This window comes from Misgurnus anguillicaudatus, chromosome 16, assembly GCF_027580225.2.
Source record: "Misgurnus anguillicaudatus chromosome 16, ASM2758022v2, whole genome shotgun sequence".
NCBI classification, from domain to species: Eukaryota; Metazoa; Chordata; class Actinopteri; order Cypriniformes; family Cobitidae; genus Misgurnus; species Misgurnus anguillicaudatus.
In genome coordinates this window covers 20,052,587-20,065,999 of record NC_073352.2, presented here as the reverse complement: position 1 = coordinate 20,065,999, position 13,413 = coordinate 20,052,587, and the positions used below count along the sequence as shown (strand labels likewise).

Sequence of the window (13,413 nt, the reverse complement as noted above, 5' to 3'; positions counted from 1 at the left end):
AAACCGAAGCGAAAATGGTTTGAAAACAGGAAAAAGCAGTTGAGTAACCAATACGTAACAATGACACATAAACAAAAATTTGTGATACGATCACGAAAAACCGCGGAAATTAGTGACAGTATCACAAAAAAAGAATAAAAAAATACGTGACTATAGGTACATAATTTGTGGACTGGGTAGACCTTAAATCTATGTACAATGTTATAAACACATATGTACATAATCGTTACATTAAATATGTTTATTCTTATGTAAGTAACAGTAGTTAAAGACAACTAATAAAGTAAGGCAGTAATTGCTTAGAAAATGGTAAAAAGTGATAGAAGCTTAATGATAAAGACAAATGATTTAACATTAACAATACAATAAATACAACACTCTAAAAATAATTGGGTTATTTTTGACCCATAATGGGTAAATATTGGACAAAACACACCGCTGGGTTAAAATTAACCCAATGCTGGGTTGTTTTAACCCAGCTGTTGAGTTATTATTATCCCATGGTTGGGGTTTAACCCAGCATGGGGTCATTTTTAACCCACCATGTTTTCTGTTCTATATTAACCCATTATGGGTCAAAAATAACCCAGACATTTTTAGAGTGCATAATTCCCATGCATAGGTACTCATGCATCGGCCCATAAAACAAGGTTCAATTCATTACATAAATGTACTTGTAGACTAATAGTACTTAGAGTTATATATTAAGAATGTAATTGAATCGTGTAAGTTGTTGAACTTATTTTATGCTAATATTTGCCTCCAGTATATGACAAGATGTAGTAGCTGTGTATAGTTTTGGTAAGTGTGGTATAGTAGTCACAGGAGACTTTGCTGTCTGTGTGGCGGGAGTCAGTGGTGAGCTGTTTTGACATGACATATCATCTGTTTTTCTCTGCAGGGGGAGACACAACCAGTGAGTTGCGGTGGCGGTGTAAAAATTTCCCAAAATGCAATGGTCAGAGAAAGGGAGTGCTGCCTCTCAGGCCTAGTGTTGACAGCCTGGGATGACATCACCAACAACTGCAATGAGATACCAGCATAACATAAATAATATTTTTGTTGACATTTGACATAAATCAGATCAGAAGGACTGTACTGTAACTCATGGCTAAGCTGAGATATCATCACTGTCTCACTGACACTCTACAGTATGAGCCTGACACGACATCTGTCGCCCATGAACCAACAGAGATAGATGAAGACATACACTTCAGTATAAATGAGACCAAATGTTTTGTAATCCATATTTTTAATGGAAAATTGTAACTGTCTTTTATATTTTATTTTTATTTATTTTTTTGTTTAGTTTTCTTTCACCATGAAGGTTCCATATTTCCTGGTCAGTAATGGCTACATGAAGTTTCACATTAAAGCACAAACACACAATTAAAACAACAATTTTACATCAAAAAAAGAATTATTTTGTCAGGTTGCATGCTTGCTCATTTAACCTAGACTAAAAATGTGTATAGTCTTCGCATTTGTGAAGGAGAAACACTAATTGGTGCAAATAGATCTTTGCTTGACCATTTGCTCTGCCCTGAGGGAAGTGGACATATGACCCTAAACTGACCCCAACCTTACCACAACCTCACCGTTCGTTTCACCTTTGACCCTAAACTTAACCTTAACACTCACAGGAACTCTGACTTTCACCCCTCACCAGACACCCTGCTGTCCACATAGATCTGTAATCCCTTATGTTTCACAACTCTGTTATTCCATGTTAATACACACCACACACACACACACTCATAAGGTAATGGCATGCGCAAATGCAGATATACTGTAGAGAATGATCAGTCCCATTTTCTATATATTATACCATCCAGCCAACATAAGTAAATGACTATAATGTGTCTAAATTACTGTACTTGGTTCGAGTCAGGATCCTGTCTCCATCAGATGACCCTGTACATATGAAAAGATGACACCGGTCATTCGTAAATTATCATATGTAAATTATTATTAATTAATTCCCTTATATTTGAGAAACATATTCTTTATGTTTGAGTGAAAGCAACATGCACAATTAAATTTAATTCAATTTTATTACATAGCGCTTTTCACAATTGTTAATTGTTTCAAAGCAGCTTTACATTAATAGATAGCATAGACAAGCAACCGTAGTAGTAATATAACGTAAACAGTAAAGAAGTTAGTTAAGCCAAAGATGGCAGACTATCCAGGGGATGAAAAAACCCTAGGAGAAAAATCATCCTGGCTAGTCCAGGGGGAAAACTCCTAGGAAGAGAAAAACCCCTGAGAGAGATACATATTTATTTAATGCAAGTGTCATACAGTTGTGGTTTAAATCAGCTCGGTTCCAGGCAGGCTAACTATTGCGGCATAAGTATATTACCCAGTTGAGTTATTTGAATGCTTTGTTCTAGACAAACTAACTATTGCGGGATAAGTTCATTTACTGGACATTTTATGTGAATGCTTTGTTAAAGAAGAATGTTTTAAGTTTATATTTAAATTGGGAACACATCATTCATTAGCAGTGTTGAGGGTAACGCATTACAAGTAACGCACATTACGTAATAATATTACTTTTCTGAAGTAACAGGTAAAGTAACGCATTACTTTATAAATGTACACAACTAATTTTTTAGTATTACTGAACATATTAACATATAATTACACACTCTTTGTGCCTGAGCGGGAACAGTTTCAGTCAAAAACGGAGATGGCAGGCCAGGGCTTGACATTTTTGCCATCATAAAAAACACCTGCAAGGCCTGAAAGAGATCAAGCCTCAGCCAAGTAAGAAAAAGTAGCGCAAAAGTAACTTAAAAGTAATGTTAGCATTACTTTCCATGAAAAGTAACTAAGTAACGCAGTTAGTTACTTTTTGTGGAGTAACTTAATACTTTAATGCATTACTTTTAAAAGTAACTTTCCCCAACACTGTTCATTAGTGTTTGTTTAATACAAATGAGCAACATTAATATGTCGCATTAAATGTTTATTTTTAATGCAAATATTTTACGTTTTAAAAATGAAGGTGCTAAAGTCAAACATTCTGCGGAGCATTGCCAATAAAAAAAATAAACTCCCTGAACATCTTAGGATGTTTAAGCTAGCATCAAATGCTAAAGCGTAAAACACACTGGCAGCATCTATAAGTCAGTGGTTCTCAAACTAGGCCGGGGCCCCCAGGGGGGCTGCGAGATGGTGCCAAGGGGGCCCCAGTTTTATGACATTTTATAAAATACATTAATTTATAATGAATTCTGTGTAATTAAACCTAAAAAATAAGGCTACTAACCAACAGCACTACTTTGTATAACTTAATATGTTTTGTATAATTAAAATGTACAATTTTAGAACAGTTTTTTGTCATAACTTTTCTTTGGGTGGCCGTGAAGGAACATACTGTACACAAGGGGGGCCGCACACGGAAAAAGTTTGAGAACCACTGCTATAAGTAACTTACACCTGTTCATCATTTATGTATAGTTTGGTATAGTTATCACTGTTGTCTTATCTTTAAAGATTAACAAGTCATATATGACGACCTTAAACATTATCTGTAGTTTTTCATAACATCACAAGCACGGTAAACCTTTGATACCAGGACAGCCTCAGACCAGCCGTCAGTGTACAAATAATGTTTATTTTCTTCACACATGGCCACACATATGCTTTAGCTTTTCATCAGGAGTTCTCTTCTCTCTTTATAACTCATGGCTCCCAGGCAGAGGGAGACTCTCATCCCTGTGCCTGCATAAGTCTCCCTGCGGTAGAGAGCTTAATCTGCCCTGCCACTTTAAACTCTAAACCCCCTGCCTCCAGCCGTAGAACAGACCTTCTTCGACGGGTGGTCAGCCAGTCACCCCACCAACACCTCCCTAAAACGTTCTCATAGGGAAAAGTTGGAAAACCAAACACTGTCGCATTAGATGAACATCCTGCGAAATTCTTTTCTCCAATCCAAATGCTCATATCTCCTTTGACAGTCATTGGGCGGCAAAGTTCATGCTTTAAAGCGAACGGCTTTTGGTCTCTGTTTTCAACTTTCGCCGTAATGAAAGACAAACATTGCAGAATTCCCCCGTTATTAAATAAAACATGTCAGTGGCCCGAGGCCAAGCATTGTCACGCTACGAACAAATGTCCTATGATAATATCTTCCATAACTATTCATCCTTGATCTAAAATATCCAAGGTGTATGGATAGACCTAATAATAAAAATAATAAGATACATGCTCAGCTAGATTGATGTTGTGTAACTGAATGATAATATTCATAAAGAGTGATGTGGGAGAATTTATATACTGTAGGTATACTTTAAAAAAGCTACCACGCTAAGCACATTTTATAGTTTGTAGAGTGTTTCAAGGTGAACTAAAATCATTTTTCACATTGATTTCTAAGAATAAAGGTTCACATATTCTTTTCAGAAGTACTAGGTGGGAAAAAAATTAAATTAACGCCAAACATTGAGCTATCACTGTGAAACACAGCTCTACTTTACTTAAAGATTAAGCACAGAAATTGAAATGTGAATAGCTGTTAGTGAAATGGAATTAGACTACAATTTATCTGTACTGAGTAAATAATTCATGAATGGATTTTCACCCCATTTTCGGAACCAACTGAACTTGAATTAACCTTCAATCCAATACACAGTCATTTTTATTTAATTTTAAAACACAATGGCACTAAGTTAACATTGACCTTGTATAATATGTTGTAATTTCTGTGTATGCAAAAACTGTATGAAATAAAATTTCCTTTACATTTCATTTTTAAAAACACATCTTGAACACTTGACAGGAATATGAAGAAACAGGTTGTGTGTGTAATGATCAGTGAAACTTTGTAAACTGAAAGGGACTTTGTATGATGCTTCTTATGTTATTGCTGTCCTACGCCAAAATGCTGCTAAATGCCTTAATGTAAATAAATTGAGAATAGGTCTCTGTAAAATTTGTGAACATCTATTATTTCCAATGTACCTCCAATAATAATAATAATAATAATAATAATATATCAAACAAAAATGAAAAGAATAGATGAAGGGAAGACGTATTACAACAGCATTTCAAAAAATAAGGATGGCCTACCTCACTCCCACAATACCCCAACACCTTTCTAAAGGATTTATGTAGAATATGAGGGGATTGAAGGTATACTTGGCTTGACAGACACAGCGCTACTTTATTAAAGCGAATACTGCACAGAGGGGCGCTGTATTAAAATTGAAATAGAAGCAGGGGAGAGTTATTCGAGTCCAGATACTAAGACCAAATCCCGACTGGTCAAAGCACCAGGAGTTGCCCGTCAGCCTTCACAATAGCTTTACATGGACACACACACACATAAATACAAGCAAACAAGAGTTCCTATTGATATTTAGATAATATCATCACATTGGGCTGGATTTTTTTTAGATATTGATTTTAAATTGCACATTAGATTTTTTTCTTCATGTTGGTAAGGCCTGCTCTCTGTCGGCTCAGCACCGGCCCTTCTGAGGGAATGTGTATGGATTTTTCTCTTGAGCAGCCTTGTTTTCTGTGATGAGGGAGTCATGCCAATAAGTGCTCCATTATATACGTAATCAAGGAGTGGCAAGAGAATTAGTCACCACTGACCTCTCAACTCCTCTCATACGCACCTGACATGAATATAAATACTAACACACGCTCATTCTTGCATCACTTCAACTAAAAGATAGTTGATACAGCTTGAAAAAGAGCTTAGATCATGGAAAGGCATACTTGATTGGTTGTTATCAAGGCATTATACACAATGAGAATGAAACAGGATTTTTATATACATGTACATAAGTGTTTCTGTTCTCTTTTTTTATGTTATTGCAGCTGCATTTAGACCACTAAATATTCGCTTATTTTGCTGAATAAAAGTTATATTATTAAGTATTTTTATCAGCAGCAGAACAACTTTTCTTTAAAAACGTTTACTCAATGTCTTAAAATGTGGTAAATGTGCTCTAAAAAATGTGTAAAAAAATTATTTGTATTATTCCAGCATGATTGAGAAAGCTTCGGTGAAAGCAATGGATGTTTGTTCACATAGGTTAAAGGGTTAATTCATCCAATAATGAGCATTCTGTCATCATTTACAAACTATGTTTTTACAAAACTGTATTGTTTTTCATCTTCTGTGAAATACACGAAAAGCAATTTTGATAAAAGTTTATGTTGCTTTATTTACAAACAATAAAAAATAGGGTGCCTGTCTTCTTTCTATATAGAGTAAATAAATACGTGTGTGAGCGTGTCTATAACATGCACTGTAAAGAAAATCTGTAGAAATTACAATGTTATTGCAGCTGGGTTGCATGTAATTTACCGTTGATTTAAATTTATGTTATTTACTGGCAAGAGTTTGTTCAAAGTTGAATAAATTTTAAATATTAACAAGTCTTTATATTTACAGAATAAAACTATACAATAACAGCCTTATGCAAAGCATTCTGGGAACCAGAAATCATCATCAAACTTTCAATTTTTTTCCTTCAGATTTTGTTTCCCAGAATGTTTTGCTTGATGCTGTTTTTCTAGTTTTATTCTGTAAAGACAAAGACTTGTAAATGTTTAATGTTCATTTAACTTTGAACAAAATGTTGGCAGTAATAACATAAATTTAAATCTATGGTAAGTTACCGGCAACCCAGCTGCAAATTTCTACGGAATTCAATGATCAATGTCACAAATTTGATAAATGACCTAGAAAATATAAGTGCATATAATATTAAATATCTCTCATACAATTTACTTTTAAATAATAAAAAAAAAAAATACATTCAGGTGTAAATTTGAATTTGAATCCCAGATTTCAATGTGGACTTTTGACTATTGAACTGTGAATGTGTTCTAAGCAGCCCAGTTTAAAATATTTGATTGACGCAAGCAAAACATTTGTAAACAATCCATGCTTCGAAAACTTCACACATTTTCGCTTAAGTCATACCTAATCGATTCAAAACGGTTTGTATTGCGTTCCAAGTGATCGCTTTCTCTGTGTAGGAAATAACAATATGGTTTTGATTACATCTTTCTCCATTAGTTTTAAACAGAGGGTGATTATGTTGTAGAGTAAGATGGATTCATATGTCCACCCGTCTCAATGCTTCAGATGAAAAGCCTATGCGTGGACGGGAGGATTCCCTTGAGGAGTGTGTGGTTTGGAGAGGGGCAGGTGGTGTGTGTGTGTGTCCGATCGTTCCCCGTAGGTTTCAAAAGAGGACCTACTGAGAGAGAGAGGAAAATAGAAAGGGGGTGGGGGATTGGCACAATTTCATGAGCTTATGAAAAATGACTTGGCAGAAAGTAGTGTTCTTTGTCCAAGGCTGGGTTTAAATGGGTGGGGGCTGGAAAGAGGGATGAGAAGAAATAAAGATGGAAGAGTGGAAGGTCTCCATTCCGTTCTTCAACTGCATTTTTCATTCCTGCTATGCTTTCCTTTTTTATTCTGCATATTCAGTTTGTTCTCTATCTCGTGGTTGTCATTTTTGCTTGTCTGGACATCTCTCTCTCCCTCTCTCTCTTGCTCTCTTCTATAATAGCTGTACTTAATGGAGGGCTCTTTAAGGATTACAAAGTTTTTACACACTAAAAAATGCTGGATTGTTTTTAACCCATTGCTGGGTAAAATATGTAAAAACCAAACAGTTGGTTTAAATGAACCAAAGAAAGGTCCAAGTAAAGGATCTTGAAAGGTTCTTCACAGTGATGTCATAGAAAATAACATTTTCACCTCAAATAACCATTTTTTTATAATCCGAAGAACATTTATAACCACAAAGAACCTTTTAAAAAAAATTATTCTGAATGACCCAAGGCCGGTATTAAGCGGATTTTAAGCGAAAGTATTTGATGAGGGCAATTGTTGCCCTGCATATGAAAACCAGGCTCAAATATCAAATTCTGAGATAACAAGCAACAAATTTTGGTTTCAGCTACTAATTTCACATTGATTTCAATCTTTGACATGGCCTTACTCTGTCAATATTAAAGATATCAAGATCATATTTAAAAAATATATATTTGCATTATATAGGATGATTATATGTAAAGTACAGTAAATCATAAAAAAATGACTTTAGTTGGGTTTTCACAGGCAGGGTCACATTTGGTTAATATCATTATCATTATTTTGATGGAAGTGGTGTTTAGAGGTGTTTGCATATGAGCTCTTCATACTAACCCTATAATGTTCTGTGTAATATAATATAATATAATATAATATAATATAATATAATATAATATAATATAATATAATATAATATAATATAATATAATATAATACACTGAAAAAAATATTAATTCAATTTATTAATTTTTCTTAAGGTAAGTGGTTGCAATCAATTTATTTAAGCTACATTTAAACAAAAAAGATTAGTAAAATAAAATAAAATAAAAAACTTTTGTTTAAATGTAGCTTAAATAAATTGATTGCAACCACTTACCTTAAAAAATTGAGTAAATTGAATGAATATTTTTTTCAGTGCATAATATAATATAATATAATATAATATAATATAATATAATATAATATAATATAATACAATATAATATAATAGGGAGATTGAAGTCTCACCTATACATGCTTTTATAAATCATTGTACACTGAAAAAAAATATTCGTTCAATTTACTCAAATTTTTTAAGGTAAGTGGTCACAATCAATTTATTTAAGCTACATTTAAAAAACAAAAAAAAACTTGTTTAAATGTAGCTTTAATAAATTTATTACAAACACTTATCTTAAACAATTTGAGTAAATTGAATTAATAGTTTTTTTTTTCTGTGTAATTACTAGTTTTGATTATTTGGGAAGTTACTTGCCCCACATCTCCACCTGGAAACTATGCCCTTTGTTCCTATACATTTTACATTTGCATGCATTGTTTAATATAAAATATTTGTGACCCGGTCTGTGAAATCCTAAATCCAATTATACGATTAGGAGCATCAAAGAGTGAGAGGACAATAGAATGTGGGGGAATTTAAATCTAAAATACGAAAATAATTTTTCACATTTCACCAGTGTGTACCTTATGCCTTTTTCACACAGACATTACGGAAAATAGATGGGAAATGCGTCCAGGATTTGTCCGGGATCGTTCGATTTTTGGTTCATTCACACATGCGTTCACACAGATACCGTAAATATCCCGGAAAGACACGTGACATGAAGTCCTGCACTTGGTAGTTTTTTTTCTCCTGCAGCGTCTGAAGTTTGTTTATTATCCATTATTTCTCTCTCCAGAAACCACTTGCGTGCATTTTTGTTTATGATAATACTATAACACGTGAGCACAGTTCTGTATACTGGTGGATAATCTTTGAAGAGCTCCCTTCAGTCCAGTTTGCAGACATTTCATGAATGTTAATCTGCATGTAAACCGCTCATTTTAAAGAGCTGAACCATAACTTCAAGTTGCCATGACACGCGCGTCCTCACTACGGCACGCCCCTTACGGCATTGTTTCACACTGAGGGCTTTCTGGGTATCTTACCGCAATGTTACTAGGTCCTCTTTCAATCCCAGCAATCCCAGAACATTTACGGGACGTGTTTGCGTTCACACTTGCGTTCAAGCTTGTCTGCCAATTTTATTTTCTGGGACCAAAGTGCTGTGTGAATGAGGTTTCAGAGATTTTATAGTGTACTTTTATAAAAGGTACAAACCCGTGACAACTTTTGTACCTTCATGTACCTTTTTCTGCCAGTTCTGTGTAGTGTAGTTCTGTTTACTTCTAAAGGTCAATTGGAAAGCTATTCAGTGTGACCAGTGCTTTCTAGACCCAGCGCAAAAAAGTATCACACTTTTTTAATTTTTTTATGCCGACTTAATAGGAAACCTATCATATATTTCCCTCTTCAACTGCATATAAATTATAGATGTAAATCTGTCATTATAAATAACTCATACACATAAAAATTGATTTAGTATCAGCAATAACATCCTACCACATTAATATCAGTGAAAAAAGAACCCACACTGAAAAGAAATACAATGTCATCAACGCAAAGTAATGATTTAATTAATAGGATGTTCACTGTGATGCCACAAAATAAGATCTGAAGAAATTCCTTGTCATGGTAGGGAGACGGGATTATTGATGGTGTTGTTTATGCCGATGTATTTCTTTAATTAAAACAGGCCATCCAAGAGAAATGAAAGATACAAATTTTGGCATGGTCCTGGCACCACAGGCTAGCTGGAAATACCAATGCTATCTCACGAGAATTCATACATATTTTATGAGTTGGCTAATTCGTATTATTCATAAGACCACATTTGTACGTTTTGGTACGATTTGCCTTGACCCCTGTGACGTAAAAGGTTTGGTTTCATTGTTATTTTTTCATGAGAATCGTATGATTTTGCACGATTAACTTCGTATGAATTGATAGAAATTAGCCAACTCATATGTCAACAAATATGTACGATTTCTCGTGAGATCAGGCTGGAAATACAGTATATGGCGTCAAGCAAACTATTTGCAAAGTGTGTACAGAGATTATAGTTGAAAAGAAAGCCTGCTATACAAGCTACAAACCTGCACAGCAGGAATATGTGCATGTTTTCTTGTGTATGTGTGTGTGTATAAGACTTTGTGTGGGACAAGAAACACATTGTAAGTTTTAAATGAGCAATTGTGACAGTTATGACTGTCAGATCCGCCCATCTTTTACTCTCTTTCTCTATCTCCCTCTAAACAGCTTCACTACATGTGTTTATCTCTATCTGAATCTGTCAACACTATATGTGTCTATGTATGTGTATTTTTAAGTATGTCTGTGTTCAGGCCCTGTGAAGGGGGATCAAGGCTTTTGCCTTGTAGTTTTTCCCATTACTCATCCAACAGACTTGCTTGGCTGCCATTTGGCTCAGATAGTCAGTGTGTATGTGTGTGTGTGCAGATCTATGGGCATATGCATGAGTAAGCATACATTATGAAGACATGCTGCCTTTATATACCTGTGTTTGCTGTATCCCAGGCAGCCAAATGAGGAAAAAAATACAATAACTTATTCCATATGCGGTAAATAAAAACAAATTTTCTGGTCCAATTCCGATTTTGTTACCAGTGCCTCCCTTTTTGACTGCAGTTTGAGGAGAGGCTCATTTAAACCAGATGTATTAAAGTTAAAGCAAATGGCAGGCGCAATATTGGCAACACACCTGATCGCAGAGCAGTGACCAGACAGACTAACAGATTTTTCCCATCTGTGTGGCTAATAATTTTTATGTATGCCAGACAATCCAAAACAACCACAGATTCCTCGTGAAAAATTGCCTGACAATCTTTGAAATGATGTTGTAAGCACCACATTTACATTTCACATTGAAGTTCCTAAAATGTGCTTATAGGATGATCCATTATTTTCATTTTGCATTTGCTAGGGAATAAAATTGATATCAAAAGACAAAAGCTTAAAAGATTCACACTACCTTAAAATATTTGATCCATCTGTTTTGCTTGTATCTTGTTAGGATAACAAGAGACACTCAAAAATCTTCTTACTACATTAAAACTTTCTGAATGATATTTTATAACATTCAATATGCCATAAGCCATAACATGTACAGTACATTTGGTAAATTTTGCTTCTTTGGATCAGAGATCACAGTTGGAGATCAAGATCTTACTTCACATATTGAGTTGTGCACAGTTTTCCCAGACCTATCAATGCATAGTTCAGATCAGAGCCGTTTTGGTTGTTTATGCTTGAAGATTGATGTGAAGGTGTGCTCTGCAAGATGCCAATCATACCTCTCTCAAGAAAGAAAAAATGCGTTTATATGTCAAATGGCAGGTGAAGTTAAATTAATTTTGACAAATATTTTGTCAGTAGGTATTGCATATTTTGCACAATATGCATCTATCATAATACAGAAATAGAAACATTAGTATGAAAATATGCTATTTACACAAAGTCAGTGTTTGTACTGGGCCAGTTTCAGGTTTTGTAGATATACAACATCCTAATATAACAACATACGCTGTGTAATATTTCCATCAGTAACTTTCAAGGTTTTGCGTTGCTTTATTCTACATTCAACAATTTAAAGTCACTCTTTAAGACTTTTATTGTCCACCCAGATTAGGCCAGATTAGGTTGTATCCACAGCCTGCATGTCTGTTCTCCAACATCAGTCTTTGACCACCTGTTTTTTGGTTTGATGTGCCCATGGTAACGGTACACACATCTCTGCCAGGACACTCGTAAATTATGTATATTGAGTTCGCAGCTGTAGCGCTCTCTGACGTTTACAATATCAGAATCCGAACAATGTTCTCGAAGAGTTATCGGTTATTTTGTTGTTTTTGGCAGCGGTTACCAACCTAAACACTTCACCAACTCGGAAAGGTAGTTAAAATGTATCCAGTTACCGCTGGATACCACGAGAAGACCTTGTGGATGTACGCGTGTTGCTATGATTGTACCTTCATGGCGATGCGGAAACATCCCATGGTTGCATCCGTCACGGCGCCAGTCGTTTCGCCTCAGAATTCCGCACTTCGTTAAAAATGCATCCAAGGCTCGTTGTGTTCTTTTGGTAATCAATACCTAAAGCACAGCTGTGGAGTCATAAAAAAGGACAGGACTTTATTCTTGGCAGGCATTGTGTAACTACAGTTCCCAGGATCCTATGCTCTGTGATAGACATCATCATATATCACAAGTACGTACAGTAGGAAGTGAGCTGGACTCTTGTAACTTTCTGAATAAATCTGTGGATTTTTACTAACAGGCACAGAGGGAGTGATCTCATTGTGCATTATGAAATGAAACAAGGCTTTTGATACTCACAACTTTCATTTCTGACCTTTCCTCCCACTGTCATGTTTGGTTTTTGTACTGGTAATTATCACATTTACAGAGCAAACCCCATCCTTGTTATCTGATATTGGTGAAACGCTCGCCTTTGGAGGCTATCCAAAAAACCCACTTCTATCAGTGTCTGAAGATCCCAGCATAGTCCCTGGTTGAAAATGAGCCTGTGTTCTTCAAAAGAGCCTCTTTCTTTTGAAGTGAACTTGTGGGATTGTTTCCTCACTAGCCTCTATCTGAACCGCAGGGGCTTAATTGATTAAGTGCAGGAGAGGTCTAGCTATTGTAAATGAGGTGACAGTCAAAGACTCAAAGACATGTCTGCTATACGTACAGTAGCTTTGTGCCGCATTGTTAGTGAAAATCTCTCTCTTTCACACACACACATACACATCTATATATTACTAGAGCCATCTACCTAGAGTTTATATAAGCACAAATGTCTTGATCTGAAAAGTGAAGAACAAAAAATCATGCACCGGTTGAAGAACCCAGCTTGAAGACGTAGAGCATTCGTTGCATTGTTCTCAAGCACAATCTGGCCTTCATCATTGCCTGTAATTCTCACCCCTCATTATAACTC

At 35.3% G+C, this 13,413-nt stretch overlaps 1 long non-coding RNA gene across 3 annotated transcripts in view; it reads left to right on the top strand.

Moving 5' to 3' along the window:
* Positions 1-1,401, top strand: part of LOC129422210 (uncharacterized) — a 176,106-nt gene extending 174,705 nt beyond the window's left edge. For all 3 annotated transcript variants that reach the window (XR_012357971.1, XR_008637299.2, XR_012357972.1), the window contains one exon: positions 902-1,401. This is a non-coding gene — a long non-coding RNA (uncharacterized lncRNA). The remainder of the gene's footprint in view (positions 1-901) is intronic.
* The last annotated feature ends 12,012 nt before the right edge of the window (positions 1,402-13,413 follow it).